The sequence below is a fragment of the Globicephala melas genome, chromosome 11 (genome assembly GCF_963455315.2).
Source record: "Globicephala melas chromosome 11, mGloMel1.2, whole genome shotgun sequence".
NCBI classification, from domain to species: Eukaryota; Metazoa; Chordata; class Mammalia; order Artiodactyla; family Delphinidae; genus Globicephala; species Globicephala melas.
Genome location: NC_083324.2, coordinates 31,185,305 through 31,200,067, shown reverse-complemented (window position 1 = coordinate 31,200,067; position 14,763 = coordinate 31,185,305).

Here is a 14,763-nt window from a genome sequence, read left to right as displayed (position 1 = left end):
TCTCCTGTACTGAGAAACCTTGAGGGCAGGAAGCCTGTGGGCTCTGTCCCTTCTCATCTCCCTTTAGTACCTGGCTGTGTGTCTGGCACAGGGTCAAGAGCAAGTGAATGTTTGTTGAATGAATAAACAAGAGCATACCCAGCAGAGTGGAAAGGCAAGTGGCCCCAGGGCATTGTGGGTAACCTCTTTCTCATTGGTACTCACCCAGAGGGTCCTGGTCAAGAAGGCAGAGGGTCTGAGGATCCAGAAGGCTGACTTCATGGTGCTGTTGGGGTGACTGGTGGGTCCTCCTCTGCCCCGCCCTGCCTGCACCTCTCTCACGATGCTTGTCACATTCCGTGGGAGAGTCTGTAACAGAGATGTGGGCTTTGGAGTCAATCCCAGTGCGACCATTTAATGTTGCTGAGCATCACTTTTCTCACCTGGAAAAGTGACGTAAGAGAGCCTACTAGTGGGACTTCCCTGGTGGTCCAGTTGGTCCGGGATTCAATCCCTGGTCAGGGAACTAGATCCCACATGGCGCAACTAAGACCTGGCACAGCCAAATGAATAAATAGATAAATAAATAAATAAATATTTTTTAAAAAAGAGCCTATTAGTCGTTGAGTGAAGTCACTCAGTGAAGCCCCAGCTCAGGGCCTGGCACAGAGTGGGTACCACTATACACCAGTAGTGTGCCCTGGGGCACATCATTTCTCCAGGCCTCCATTTCCCCACCTGAAAAGGAGTCTCTGCGAGCCCCAGTAATCACGCAGGTGGCTTAAGGCACACGGAGTGCAGACTAGCAGCTGGCACCTAGCAGGTGCTTGTTAATCATCAGCTGACGTTTACAGAGGGCTTCCTCCGTGCCAGGTGCTGTTTGTCTCAAGTTGTTAAACACTGTTCTAACGTCATTCTCTGAACACTAAGGGTAGTTCCCGCCATCATCTCGCTGTACAGATGAGGCCATACCGCTGTCAAGTGGCAGAGCTGTGTGTGAGGAGTAACCAGAGCTTCCTGGAGTGGAGACGACCTCTCTTTAGACCCCCTTGGGTGCCTGGCATGCAGTAGGTGTACACTGGGGTTTGCTGAATGGAATAGAGGCAGTGGAACCCCATGCGCCACCTGGGATCCTCTGGGTATGAGGAGGAAAGGCCTGGGCCCTGGGTTCCTCTGGGGCAGAACAGGGCCCCCTCCCAGGCACCCTGGGTAGGTGTGGCCTTTGCTCCTTTTTTCAGTCTGGTCTGTCCCACCCACTGCCTGTGTGTGACTCGCAGTGCCCTGAGCAGCCCAGCCTCTCCTCTCCGGCAGGGCCTTGGCAACCCAGCCCTCATTGGCTGCACGTATCCTTGGAGATGAGGCACCAGCAGTGCAAACATAGGCGGCAGAATGTTTCCTCCCTCCCCCGCCCCCTTGCCCTCACTGCCACGAGGGATCTATTCACCTCCCAGAAGCAAGCCTGCTGGCAGGAGCACATCCGGAAGGAGACTGCCGCCCAGGTCGCCTGGAACATCAGCTATGGCCACAAGCACCTGAAGGAGGGACCCTTGCCCAGGAAGCGGCTCCAAAAGGCCCCCTTCAGGTCAGTCTGGGAGTGGGGCCATCCCAGGCCACCAGCTACCTGTTGGATGGCCAGAGACCAGGGGGCTCCAGGATCAGCTGTCCAGGGGAGTAGGTGTCCAGGGCCCTCCGCCCAAGGGAGGCAGAGTCAGGCAGGCCCAAAGAGCAACTCGGGGGCTAGCAGGCCAGACCAAACCAGGGGGCTTAGGCATGAAGCAGGTCCCCCCGCACCCTGCAGCTGCTCTTCCAAGACATCTCCCTCGACGGCCAAGGCCAGGCCTCCTACCTCCGGGATCGGCATTGGCAGAAGCCGGAGGGGAAGTTTCCGTCCTGGGAGTACAGCTGGCATGTGGGTAAGGGCCACCACCCTCTTGCCATTCCAGGCCTTTGCAGGCGGGCCCAACCTCGTCCCTCATCATATTCCTCTGGCTCACTGTTCTCTGAGCAGGACTCCAGGCCTTTGCACGTTCTGGTCTTTCCACCTAGAATGTTCCTCCTGCCCCATCTTCTGCTGGCTAACTTTCAGATGTCACCTCCTCTGGGAAGTCTTCCAAGAGTCCTCCAGAAGATTAGTCGAGCCCACCTTTGTGCTCCTGCAATTTTTGAGTCTGCACAGCACTATCACCACTCCTTGAGGATCCATCTGGCCTGGTGAGGCCTTGGGCTTCCAGGGCTTCTTAGTTAATTTTATTAACGCCCTCCCAGCTCCCAGGTTGGGGCTGGCACTCAGTCACTGTGGGATAAATGAGTATGGACTAGGGAATGAGGCCTTGAATTGGAATCAAGAGGTTGTGAGTTCAAATCCTGGCTCTGCCACTTTCATGTTGTGTGAGCTCAAGCAAGAAACTTAACTTCTCTGGGCCTCAGTTTCCACACCTGAAAACTGGGAACAAATGAGTACCTCCCTTCCTTTGTCACAGGGTTTTGGTGAAATCAGGCGGGAAAACACCCCGAACAGGAGTTATCCTCAGAAAGCTGCATGAGGTGGGTAGGACACATTCATTCATTCAGCATATAATCCTGTCGTTCAGAACAGCCAGTAGAGGGAGATCTGGAGCCACTGAATCCCGGCTCTACCCCAAAATGAGTTAGTGAACCAACAGGCACAGAGCGACTCAGGTTGAAATTACCAGGCTGGGTTTGAATTCTGGTTCGTTTGTTCATTCACTCATTCATTCATTCATTCATTAACAGATGTTTATTGAGCACTTAATATGTGCTCCTCTTTTTGTCCTGGGGTGTATAGCAGAGAGCAAGACAGACATGGGCCCTCACAGAGAGCCGATGACAGATATATGAAGTAGTGTTAGGCTGTGGTCCGTGCTACAGAGCTGCACTTTTCAATCCTTAACCATCACAGGAATTACCTGGGGATCGCGTTAAAATGTAGGTTCTGATCCTTCAGTGACGTGAGTGGGGTGAGATTCTGCATTTCTAACAAGCTCCCTGACGATGCTGATGCTGCTGGTCCATGGACCACACTTGAGTATCAAGGAGAAAGCGATGGAGGCTGAGGGGCTGCTATGGTAGACAGGGTAGTCAGGGAAGGCCTGCTGGGGTGGGACGTTGAGCAGGGTCCCAGGTCGAATCTCCCCCATCGGATTCTTCTGAGAAGGGCCCGACTCCCTGTGCCCACAGTGCAAGACTCAGTTTAGGCCTCACATGGGGCTTCCCTGTTCCTCCTCTCCTGCTCGGCCCACAGGTCCATACCTGCTGCCTGTGAAACCACTGCCAGGCATAGGGTCTCCAGATGGAGCAAATTAAAATACAGAATGCCCAGTTGCATTTGCATTTCAGATAAACAGTGTAAGTATGTACCAAATGTGGCATGGGACATACGTATGCTGAAAAAATTACTCATGGTTTATCTGAAATTCAAATGTAATTGGGCATCCTACGTTTTATCCAGCAACCCAAGCATTGGAGTCAGGGGAGCTGATTCTGGCTGCCCCCTGGGTACAAGGGCAGTACTGGGTTCAGGGCAAAGTTCAGTTTTTCCCCATAGTGTTCTGTTTAAACCCACAGTTGCTCCCAGAATCTCTGGAATATTCTGTAAGCATCTGGCCTCATGCCCCTAACCCAACCGGTTCAGAAGCCAGATGGGGAACAGATGACAGACCTTCCACTGACCACTTCTCCCCTCCCCAAACAGGTACAGACAGGAGCTGTGTCTTCTCAGTGGGTGCAAATAGCCACAGAAGAGGGGTTGAAGGCATTGTCTGGGCCCCAGCTAGGTCAGCCCCAAGTGTCTTTTACACATAGAAAGCACCAGTCTGGTGCCTGGCACATAGTAAATGCTCAAGAAATGGTAACTGGTACTATTATTAGTATTATTAATTCAACAGGGAGGATTTGCAGCCAACGGGCATTTGGGAAGCTAGTTCAGCCTTGGGCCACCCTGGAGGTGTTTACCGTGGAGCATTGGGATGGCTGGGGAATCACTAGACAAGGGGAGAAATGTGATGAGGGGTAAGTGAGGTTGGGGTTGGGATGGGATCGAAATAGTTAACAATTAGCATAACCTGCGTGCCCCCAATCAGGGCAGATCCTGGCCATGGAGCCAAAGCAGGGTCTCAAGATGCCCATGCTTTGCCAGGCATACCGTTTAGTTACTGGATCCTAAGAAGGAATGGGGGGCCTAGGGTAGGGGTCAAGGGGCACAAGGGGCAGCGCTGTTGCTAAGTGCGCAGAAGCATTTCACTGTTCTAGCAGCTGGAGCAGCTGTGGCACTGTGTTGTGTTGGGCTGTGGGTGCGCTGGCAGGAGTGGTGGGCCCAGCACCGGGCCCTTGTTGTGTTCAGGGGAATCCATGAAGGACACCAGGGCTCCAGCTCACGCCAGGTTCCAGCCCATCACAAAGAGCTTTTACATCAAAAGGAGCATCTTCCATGTCCCACGGCGAACAGACCAGCGGATGTGAATTTGCTGGGGGTTCAGAAGCTGCTCCTTCCTTTTCCTGTGGTCTGTCTGGACCCTGAAGAGCAGAGACACTGCCAGCCCCACCCTCCCTGTGTTCTGTTCAGCTCTGCCAAGCGGGGAGAGGCACGAGTCCTACTCTAAGGTGGGCACATGTCTGGGATTCAGGGGGGCCCACCTGCTGCCTCTTGTCTGCCCTCAGGGACCTCAGCTCCTTGCAGAGCTCCTCGCCCCTGCCATCACCATCACCAGCACAGGTCACTCTCCTGGGGGAAGCAATGGAACCTCCAAGTGCTCCAGCAGCAGACCTGGGGCAGGGGAGGGGCATCTCTAAGTTCTTAAGGTACTAAGGGGAGAGGAGGGGGATATCTCCCTGTCCTTACTCTCTACATCCTGTTGAAGGGACCCATAGCAGAATTGCTCAGTCCCAGGGTCTCCCAGAGTTTAGGGAGGAAGTCGTTTCCAAGTTTACTTTCTGCTTCTCACACCTCCAAGAACCTGCACAGGTCAGGGTCGCCTCACTGCTGTAACAAACAGCCCCTAAATCCCAGTTGCTCAAACGTACTAAAAAAAAAATGTATTTTTTACAGCACAGTGCAATCTGGTGTTCAGCAGGCCACCTGCCACATGCTGATCTGGGGACGCAGGCTCCTCCCATCTGGTGGCTGTGCCATCTCCTAGGGCCTCAGAGCCCTTCCCTGAGTCCTCTACACCCGGCTGCGGGATGAGGGAGGAGAGACAGGGGCCTGGAGAGAACATGCCCACCCTTGACCACCTTGGCCTGGAGCTGACACATCCTATGGGTGAGAGCAAATCACATGACTTCTAGATGTGAGAAGGCTGGGAGTGCTGTGTGACCAGGTGGCCAGGAAGAAGAAGGGAGAGGGTCCCCAAACACCTAGCCCATCTCTGCCACAGAGCCCGATGTGCCCTGCGGCTGCTCTAGGGGTGGATGTGAGCTTGGCCACCACCCTAAACTCACAAGTCCCTTCCTGTATGAGTTTGCTAGGACTCCCATAACAAAGGACCACACACTGGGTGACTTAAAATAACAAAAAGTTGTCTCACAGATCCAAAAATTAGAAGCCTAAAAATCATGCTGCCTCTGAAACCTGCAGGGAAACCCTTCCTGGCCTCTTCCTGGCTCCTGGGAGTTTGCTGGCAGTCCTTGGCATTCCCTGGTTTGCAGCTGCATAACTCAGTCTCTGTCTTGGTCATCACATGGCCCCTGTGTCTCTGTCTTCATGTGGCCATCTATTTTTTTTTTAATTTATTTATTTTATTTATTTATTTTTGGCTGCATTGGGTCTTCATTGCTGCGCGTGGGCTTTCTCTAGTTGTGGCGAGCAGGGGCTGCTCTTTGTTGTGGTGCATGGGCTTCTTATTGTGGTGGCTTCTCTTGTTGTGTAGCACGGGATCTAGGTGCGCGGGCTTTAGTAGTTGTGGTGTGTGGGCTCAGTAGTTGTGGCTCGCGGGCTCTAGAGCACAGGCTCAGTAGTTGTGGCACTCAGGCTTAGTTCCTCTGCAGCATGTGGGATCTTCCCGGACCAGGGCTTGAACCCGTGTCCCTTGCATTGGCAGGTGGATTCTTAACCACTGTGCCACCAGGGAAGCCTATGTGGCCATCTTCTTATAAGGACACCAGTCATATCGGATTAGGGGCTTACCCTACTCCAGTATGTCCTCATTTTAGCTAATTACATCTACTATAACCCTATTTCCAAATAAGGTCACATTCTGAGGTACTGGTGGTTAGAACGTCAGCGTATTTTTTTTGAGGGGACACAGTTCAGCTCATAACCCCTCCCTTCTGGTAGCTAAACCTTGGTTACTGGGGCCATCTTGAAGGACCTTCCTCTTTCCTTGGATTCCCTCCCAGAATCCCAGACATGTCAAATGTTTGTGGCTGGCATCCTACCCAGCATTGGTGCACACAGCACCTCATTGCTTACAAGGCCTCTGGCATGGAGGGAACCCAAGGATTCACCCTGTTACCAACCAGGGTTCTTGGCCCCCTTAATCGATAGAAGTTGATCAGAGTCCAGACAAGAAATTCAGGCATGCTTTACTGGGGCACCTGCTGCAGCGGGGGAGTGAGAGCAAACAACATGTTCCTTGCCTGCTGGCTCACTCCCTGAGGCAGGGGCGCGCTTGTTCCTTATATGGGGTGAGGGTAGGGGTGTGTCCGGGGGGTCGAGCGGGAGGGGTGGCTTAGGTGGTTGGCCCACCCCTTAGGTGCTGTTGTGTGCAGGGGGCATGTGCAGTACCCTGCTTTTGCTCCTGACCCCCTACTTTTGCTCCAGGCTCTTCAAAAGTGGCAGTTGGGGTTTTTGGTCTTTTGTATCTTTTGGGCCCAGAATTTGCCCCAACTGTGCATGCATGCAGTTATTTTAGTCACATACAGTTTCTTTGTACTTTGTTGCTGGAGGAGAGGTGTGTCCAGGTGCAAGTACTGCAGCACTGCAGCAAAGGGCCCCAGGTCCCAGCCTATCTCAGCCCTGCGCACAGCCCTTTGTGAAACCAAAATGCTCACGGGCCCACCCTGCTTAATCAGGGCACTGTGGTACACTTCTACTCCGCTCGTTCAAAGAGCAGCCCCTCAGTCTGGCCGAAGAAAGAACGAGGCAAACCAACAGCTCTGTGAGGACCACCCCCAGAGGAACTTTCCAGGTGTCTCCAAGTTTTCCCCTTAGCCTGAAACTCCACAAAGGAGCTAGTAGTTTTAAAACAGCAAATTGAACTAAGTTGCCTGCTTTTCCCTTATCAACTTTGGGAAAGTTCTTGAGTGGGAAAGAGCAGGAGGCAGAGAGCGTGAACAAGGCTGTGTGTGCATGTGATCCTTGGGAACTTGCACCGCAGCCTTGCACCCTAGAGGCAGGTGCTTGAGAAATACCTGCCGAATGTAATCAACCAGATAGCCCACTGCGTTCTTTGGGGTCATTTGAATGCAACAAACCTTGATCTGATAGCTCCCAGGGGCCAGGTCTAGGCTGGGTCCCTGGGGCAGAGGGGGCAAATCTTCTTGGAGCTCATGGCACAGAGTGAGAAGGGCTGTGATGGGGGAAGACGGGCACCTTTGGAGCGCAGAGGGGACGCCTAAGCCAGCATGGGGTGTCAGGGTAGGCCTCCTGAGGGACATCATCATTATTTCTGTTATTAAATGAAACAATGCTCAGAAAATGCCTAGCAAATGGCTGGCTCTCTATATGTGAATTATACTAGTTGTTATTATGATTATCTCTATCGGCAGCAAGGCTGCAAAGCTGCTTAGAAGAGGACAGGCTGCTACCAGGGCAGCTTTTCACAGCTGGAATTTTGCAAATAAATTAAGTCTTTTGGAACATGATTTGAGTGATGATGTTTTCAGTTCTCGAAGGATGATACCACATTGCTAACACCATTCTAGAAGCATGGGGAAAGGGTTGATTCATAACAAGCAATGGATGTTCCAGGTTGTTAGGGCTTAATACTTCTGGGGAATTTATTTATTTATATTTAGTGAGCACCTCTATGATATTTGCTACATGCAGGGCCTTATTCTAAACCCACACTGTCCAGTTCCATAGTCATGAGCTACATGTATCCACTGAGCATTTGAAATGTGTCTCATCCAAATAGAGATGTGCTGTAAGTATAAAAGACACACCGGGTTTCAGAAATTTAGTATAATAAAAAATGTAAAATAGCTCATTAATAATTTTTATATTGAATCACATGTTGAAATGACCAAACTTGGATATATTGGGTTAAATCAAGGATCGACAAACTTTCTCTGTAAAGGACTAGGTAGTGGGTATTTTCAGCTTTGTGGGCCATGCAGTCTCAAATAAGCGAATACTCAACTCTGCTGTTGCAGTGTAAAAGCAGCCGTGGCTGGTACATAAACAAATGGGTGTGGATATGTTCCAATAAAACTTCATTTAAAAAAACAGGTGGTGGGGGCTTCCCTGGTGGCACAGTGGTTGAGAGTCCGCCTGCCGACGCAGGGGACACGGGTTCGTGCCCCGGTCCGGGAGGATCCCACGTGCCGCGCAGCAGCTGGGCCAGTGAGCTATGGCCGCTGGGCCTGCGCGTCCGGAGCCTGTGCTCCGCAATGGGAGAGGCCACAGCGGTGAGAGGCCCGCGTACCGCAAAAAAAAAACAAACCCACAGGTGGTGGGCTAGATTTGACCCATTGCCTGTAGTTTGCTGACCCCCTATGTTAAATAAAATACATTATTAAAATTAGTTTTACTTGTTTCTTTTTGCTTTTTAATTAATTTATTTTTTGGCCGTGCCGGACGGCTTGCTTAACGTGGGCCACGGCAGTGAAACCGCCAAGTCCTAACCACTGGACTGCCAGGAAGTTCCCTTGTTTTGCTTTTTTAATGTGGCTACTAGAAAATTTCAAATTACAAATTGGCTCACATGCTATTCCTATCGCACAGGGCCAATCTAGGAGTTTTACAAGTATTAACTCGGAGGGATAGCTCTGTTGCCCTGGGAGAGGGGTGCCTTTGTGTGTGTGTGTGTGTGTAGGGGGGATGTGTGAATTCTGATGACAACCTAAAGAGAGCATGTGGAGTTGGTGCCTTGGCCTGGCTTCCCCACTGCTGAGTATGGAGTCCAAGGGCAGGCGGGTAGCTGCTTCCTGGGGTATCTGGACCTGTGCCCTCTCTCTAGGTTCATCCTTTGACTGAAGCGAAGTTCCCGGCAAGACCACTAGGTGGTGGTGTTGGACCACAGTGTACCATGGTTGGACCACTGGAAACTTGCATTTTCGGCTTGGCTCTGCCATGCATTTGTTGTGTGGCCTTGGATCTCAATTTCCTCACCTGTAATATGGGGTTACACTAGACTAGTGAAAACATTAACTTTGGGGGCATACTGACTGGATTTGACTTTTGACTCCACCAGGGCCACATTATGACTTTTGTGGGTCCTAGTGCACTTTTGCCTTCACGAATCCCTTCTTCCATGAAAAAATAGTAAAAATTATATTTTACAACAACACTGGTATAAAGACAGTTATGTTAATATTATATACTAAAACTGTCTTCAACCTAAATTTTTATTTTTTCCCTTCTTATCCTGAAAGAAATTAAAACATTTCCGCGGCCCCTAAAAGTGTTGTGGCCCTAGGCCCTGCGCCTACTCTGTCTCATAGAGGGAGGTGCCACCTCCACTACTCGCCAGCTGTGTGACCATGGGCAAGTTGTTTAACTTCTCTGGGCCTGAGTTCCCTCATTTCTAAAATGGAGATGACAACAGAGCCCACCTTTTTAGTGCTATTGTTGGTATTTAGTAGATAGTGTATACCATTCCTTCTTAAAACACAGCCTGGCCCAGAACAAGCTTTAGCAAATGACAGCTGCTGTCATTATTATTATTACTACTATCTTTAAAGACATCTTCAGCTTAACCTCTATGAAACTATTAAAGTAACTCAAGCAGGAATCTCAAAATAAGTAAGTTGGAAAAATAAAATAAAACTTCCAGGGTATTTGATGGGGAAAGTAAAAGAGTTTCCTAGAGGAGAGAGGGTCAGCAGAAGGACTTTTTGCAAATAACTAACACGTTTTCTCCTGCCATCAGGGAACTCATAGGAGGTAAGAACACGGGCTTGTTAACAATCAGTGGAAACCTGGGCCAGCTGGGGACTATACGCCAGGTGGGCTGACCCTCGGGTAAGGGGCGGGCATGCGTGCGTGTGCGTGTGCGTGTGCGTGTGCGTGTGGGCGAGAGAAACCGGAGCGTTCGTCTTAGAGAAGGGACGTTTGCATGGAGTTTTGGACGCTGTGATAGCCGTAGACCCACAAAGAGAGGGACATTGTGTTCGCAGGTTAGAGGGGCAAAGAGGGGAGGGCAGTTTAGGCAGAAGGTACAGCACTGCAAATACCTGAGGTAGGAGGGTGGAGGGCAAGTTCAAGGAGCCACGGTGAGGTTTACCTTTAGCTGGATTTTAAGGTTTTAGTTCTTGTGTCCTGGTGCCATCCTGTTTTATTTTTTATTCACTTGTTTGTTTGTTTATTTTTTGCTGCGTGTTGCTGTGTGCGGGCTTTCTCTAGTCGTGGCAAGCGGGGGCTACTCTGTTGCGGTGTGTGGGCTTCTCATTGCGGTGGCTCCTCTTGTTGCGGAGATGGGGCTCTAGGTGCACAGGCTTCAGTAGTTGTGGCACGTGGGCTCTAGAATGCAGGCTCAGTAGTTGTGGCATGCAGGCTCAGTAGTTGTGGTGCACGGGCTTAGTTGCTCTGCGGCACGTGGGATCTTCCCGGACCAGGGCTCAAACCCATGTCCCTGGCACTGGCAGGCGGATTCTTAACCACTGCACCACCAGGGAAGCCCTTCCTGTTTTAAGTTTAGTTTTTTGTTTGTTTTTTGACTGCATTGGGTCTTCGTTTCTGCACGCAGGCTTTCTCTAGTTGCGGCGAGCGGGGGCTACTCTTGGTTGTGGTGCGCAGGCTTCTCATTGCAGTGGCTTCTTGTTGCTGACCACGGGCTCTAGGTGCACGGGCTTCAGTGGTTGTGGCACGCGGGCTCAGTAGTTGAGGCTCGGGGACTCTAGAGCTCAGGCTCAGTAGTTGTGGCGCACGGGCTTTGTTGCTCCATGGCATGTGGGATCTCCCTGGACTAGGACTCAAACCCGTGTCCCCTGCATTAGCAGGCAGATTCTTAACCACTGCACCACCAGGGAAGTCCCCCTATTTTATTTTATTATTTTTTTTTTGCCACACCACGCAGGCTTGTGGGTTCTTAGTTCAGCGGCAGGGCCATGGTAGTGGAAGCGCAGAGTCCTAACCACTGGACCACCTGGGAATTCCTGCCATTCTAGTTTATATCTTTCAGGTGTTCTTTGAGAAACTACAGTACACTAGAGGGTACTGTTATTTTTTTAAATCCCCAGTTTGAACCAGCAAAAATCATTCCCTGACTTTGCAAATTAAGTATTTCCATCCGGAAGGATTTCTAAAAGAAAAATTACAACGATTCTACTACCCAATGTTTACTATCTTTTGCTCAAAATAATTTTTTTTAAAGGATAACTGTGTAAAGGCTATTGCTTTTTACTCCAAGGTGGCACAGTTGTGCCCCCTGAGTTTAATTAACCTGACAAAAATTTATTGAGCAGTGACTAAGAAGACATAGCTCTGCTCCCATAGAGGTAGTAGGTTGGGGATGGGAAACAGACATTGGACAGGTGATTACACATGTGATGAGGGTTAGGAAGGGGACACACAGGGCACTGTGGGAAGATGTAAATGAGGGTCCCAAAGTAGACTGGGGAGAGCTGATCAGGGGAGGCCTCTCTGATTGAGTGAGGTTTAAGTTGAGTTTCGAGGAATGAGAAGTTTGCTAACTGAAGGGGGAGAAGAGTGATGCAGGAGGAGGGAAACAGTACGTGAAGAGGCCCAGGGGCTGAGGAGAGCCTGAAGAACAGAGGAACAAAGCAATGTGGCTACAGAATGTACCTGGTTGAAAATGGAGCTGGAAAGGTAAGTGAAAGCCAAGCACCACAGAGCTTTGTGGACCGTGGTGAGGACTTGGGTCTTTATGCGGAGAGAAATGGGGAGCCATTGAGGGTTTAAGGCAGGGGAGAGATAGGATGAGATTTGCATTTTAGGGAGCACACCCTGCTTGTGGGAGGAGAACAGATTGTAGTGGGGAGGTGGTGGGACCAGTAAGGAGGCTGTGATGTCATCAAACAAGAGGCAGTGGCTTGGACTAGGGCCGCCCCCTTTGCCCTTGGCCCCATGAAGCCTGGGGAACCAAGCAGTCATTCAGCTAGTGTTGCATGCAGAGCCCTCACTGTTTCCCATCCCATTTTCCCAGAAGGATCGAGTGTGTATGCGTGCGCATCCTTGTTTCCTTGAAATTCCTTTAGATTTACTTAATTTCAGTAGTTTCCCTGAATCCTAAAGCTTGAACACACTGCTGCCAGCGTCCTGTGGGACCGCGGTTACCCACTCCTCCTTCAAGATGTGACCTGTGGGTTAGTGACGTGGAATACTGGCTCCTCAGCGTGGCCTCTGCCTTCAGGACTATTTGGGTGGAAGCCCCGATAGGGGTCCTAGGTGGCTGACACAGGTGTGAACCTCTCTCACCCACACATCCCTGGGCTGGGTGCGTTTTCTCCTTCTGGGAGGGAGAGGGATGTGGCCTCCAGTTTGTCACTCTTTCCTCTCCCGGTTTGGCAACTGCCCTTTACACTGGCCTTCTTCAGTCCGAGGGAGAGATGGGAGCCAGGGTCGCTGACCTGGAGAAGCTCCCTTCTCTCCTTCCCACCCGCGCCACTGACTCACAGGGACAGGATGAAGGGCACTGGGGAGCATGTTTGTTTGAGGCAGGAAAGGAATGTTGATGAAGACGAGAAAATAGCGAAGACTGGAAATAGAGGCATCTCCATTTCTCAAGACTTGCCAAAATACTTGCTGTGTTGAATGATAAAGAAATGGAAGACTTCCCTGGTGGCATAGTGGTTAAGAATCCGCCTGCCAATGCAGGGGACACGGGTTCGAGCCCTGGTCTGGGAAGATCCCACATGCCACGAAGCAGCTAAGCCCGTGCACCACAACTACGGAAACCCGTGCACCTAGAGCCCGTGCTCCGCAGCAAGAGAAGCCACCGCAGTGTGAAGCCCGCGCACCACAACGAAGAGTAGCCCCTGCTCTCTGCAGCTAGAGAAAGCCTGCACGCAGCAACAAAGACCCAGCACAGCCAAAAATAAATAAATAAATTTATTAAAGAAAAAAAAAGGGAATTCCCTGGCGGTTCAGTGGTTAGGACTTCAAACTTACACTGCCCAGGGCCCAGGTTCAATCTGTGGTCGGAGAACTAAGATCCTGCAAGCCACCTGGCACGACCAAAAAAAAAAAAAAGAAAGAAATGGAAACTTCGCCTGATTCCTTGTATGGCAGAAATTCATTCTAAATAATTAAGTGAGAGCCATATGTACCCAAAGGCTTACCTGGCCTACCCTTCAATGAAGCAAGTTCTGTTAATAAAAATACAGCCTCTGGGCTTCCCTGGTGGCACAGTGGTTAAGAATCCTCCTGCCAATGCAGGGGACATGGGTTCGAGCCCTGGTCCGGGAAGATCTCACATGCCGTGGAGCAACTAAGCCCGTGCGCCACAACTACTGAGCCTGTACTCTAGAGCCCGTGAGCCACAACTACTGAGCCCACATGCCTAGAGCCCATGGTCCATGACAAGAGAAACCCCCACAATGAGAAGCCCACATACCGCAATGAAGAGTAGCCCCGCTCGCCACAACTAGAGAAAGCCCGCGCACAGCAACGAAGACCCAACACAGCCAAAAAAACAAACAAACAAATAAATGTATAGAAAAAAAATCAGGCTCACAGTCTCGTTTTCTTATATCGAAAGTCACATCGTCCTGGATATATTTAGGAAAATCAGCAGAGCGGGACCACGTGTATAGAATGCTATACTCTGTATTTCTCAAAGTTACACACGGTGCTTATTTATGCAGACTCTCTGGTGGATGCGTAAGCTGGTAGGAGGGGCTGCTTCTGAGACAGGACACCAGGGGGGCCAAGGCACAGCGTTCCTTCTCTTTGCTTATTCCTTGGTACTGCTTGCAGATTTAGCCCTGTTCATGTACTACTTGGACAGAGAAACAATATAAGGGAAAACAAAGCAAAACAAACCAAAAAAATGGTCACCGTGGATATAGGTAAAATGGTGCCTCGCTGCTGGACTCCTCTGCAAGTCTTTAGTTGCAGAAAGATAACAAAATCCTCCAGTCCCTCCCAGCCAACTGGGCCTTCGTCCCACCACGTCCCCCAAAGAGCCCAAATAGTGGTCTTGGTGACATGCAGTGTGGTGAATGTTATAATAGGGGTATGGCATATGTTGGGGTGGCCGGGGTTAGTTGCCCAGGCTCTGGGCTGGGCTGAGCCAGAGCCCAGAAGGAGGGAGAGCTTGCGGCATGCGGGGAAGGGGCAGTCCTGCTGGGCAAAAGTGCAAGGTGGGACGAAGGTAAGGCTGACATGATAGGCCAGGTAATAGAGACCTTCATGGGTGTCCAAATGCCCTGGGCTCTCTCCAGGTGGTGATGGGAGCTCCTTCAGGGGCTTTTAAAGCAGGGGGTGGGAAAGAGGGGGTGCTGTGGTCAGATTGGAATTTCAAAGGAGGACACTGGTGGTTACTGGGCTGGCTGAGTTGGAGGACTATTTGGAGGCAGGGAGACCAGTGGGAATGGCCTTCACCCTTCATCCCTGCAAGATATGATTGTGGCCTGACCTCAGACAGGAGGGCCAGATCCTGACTCAGTTCATTGCCCAAATCATGGGCTACAGTTGGGGCCTTG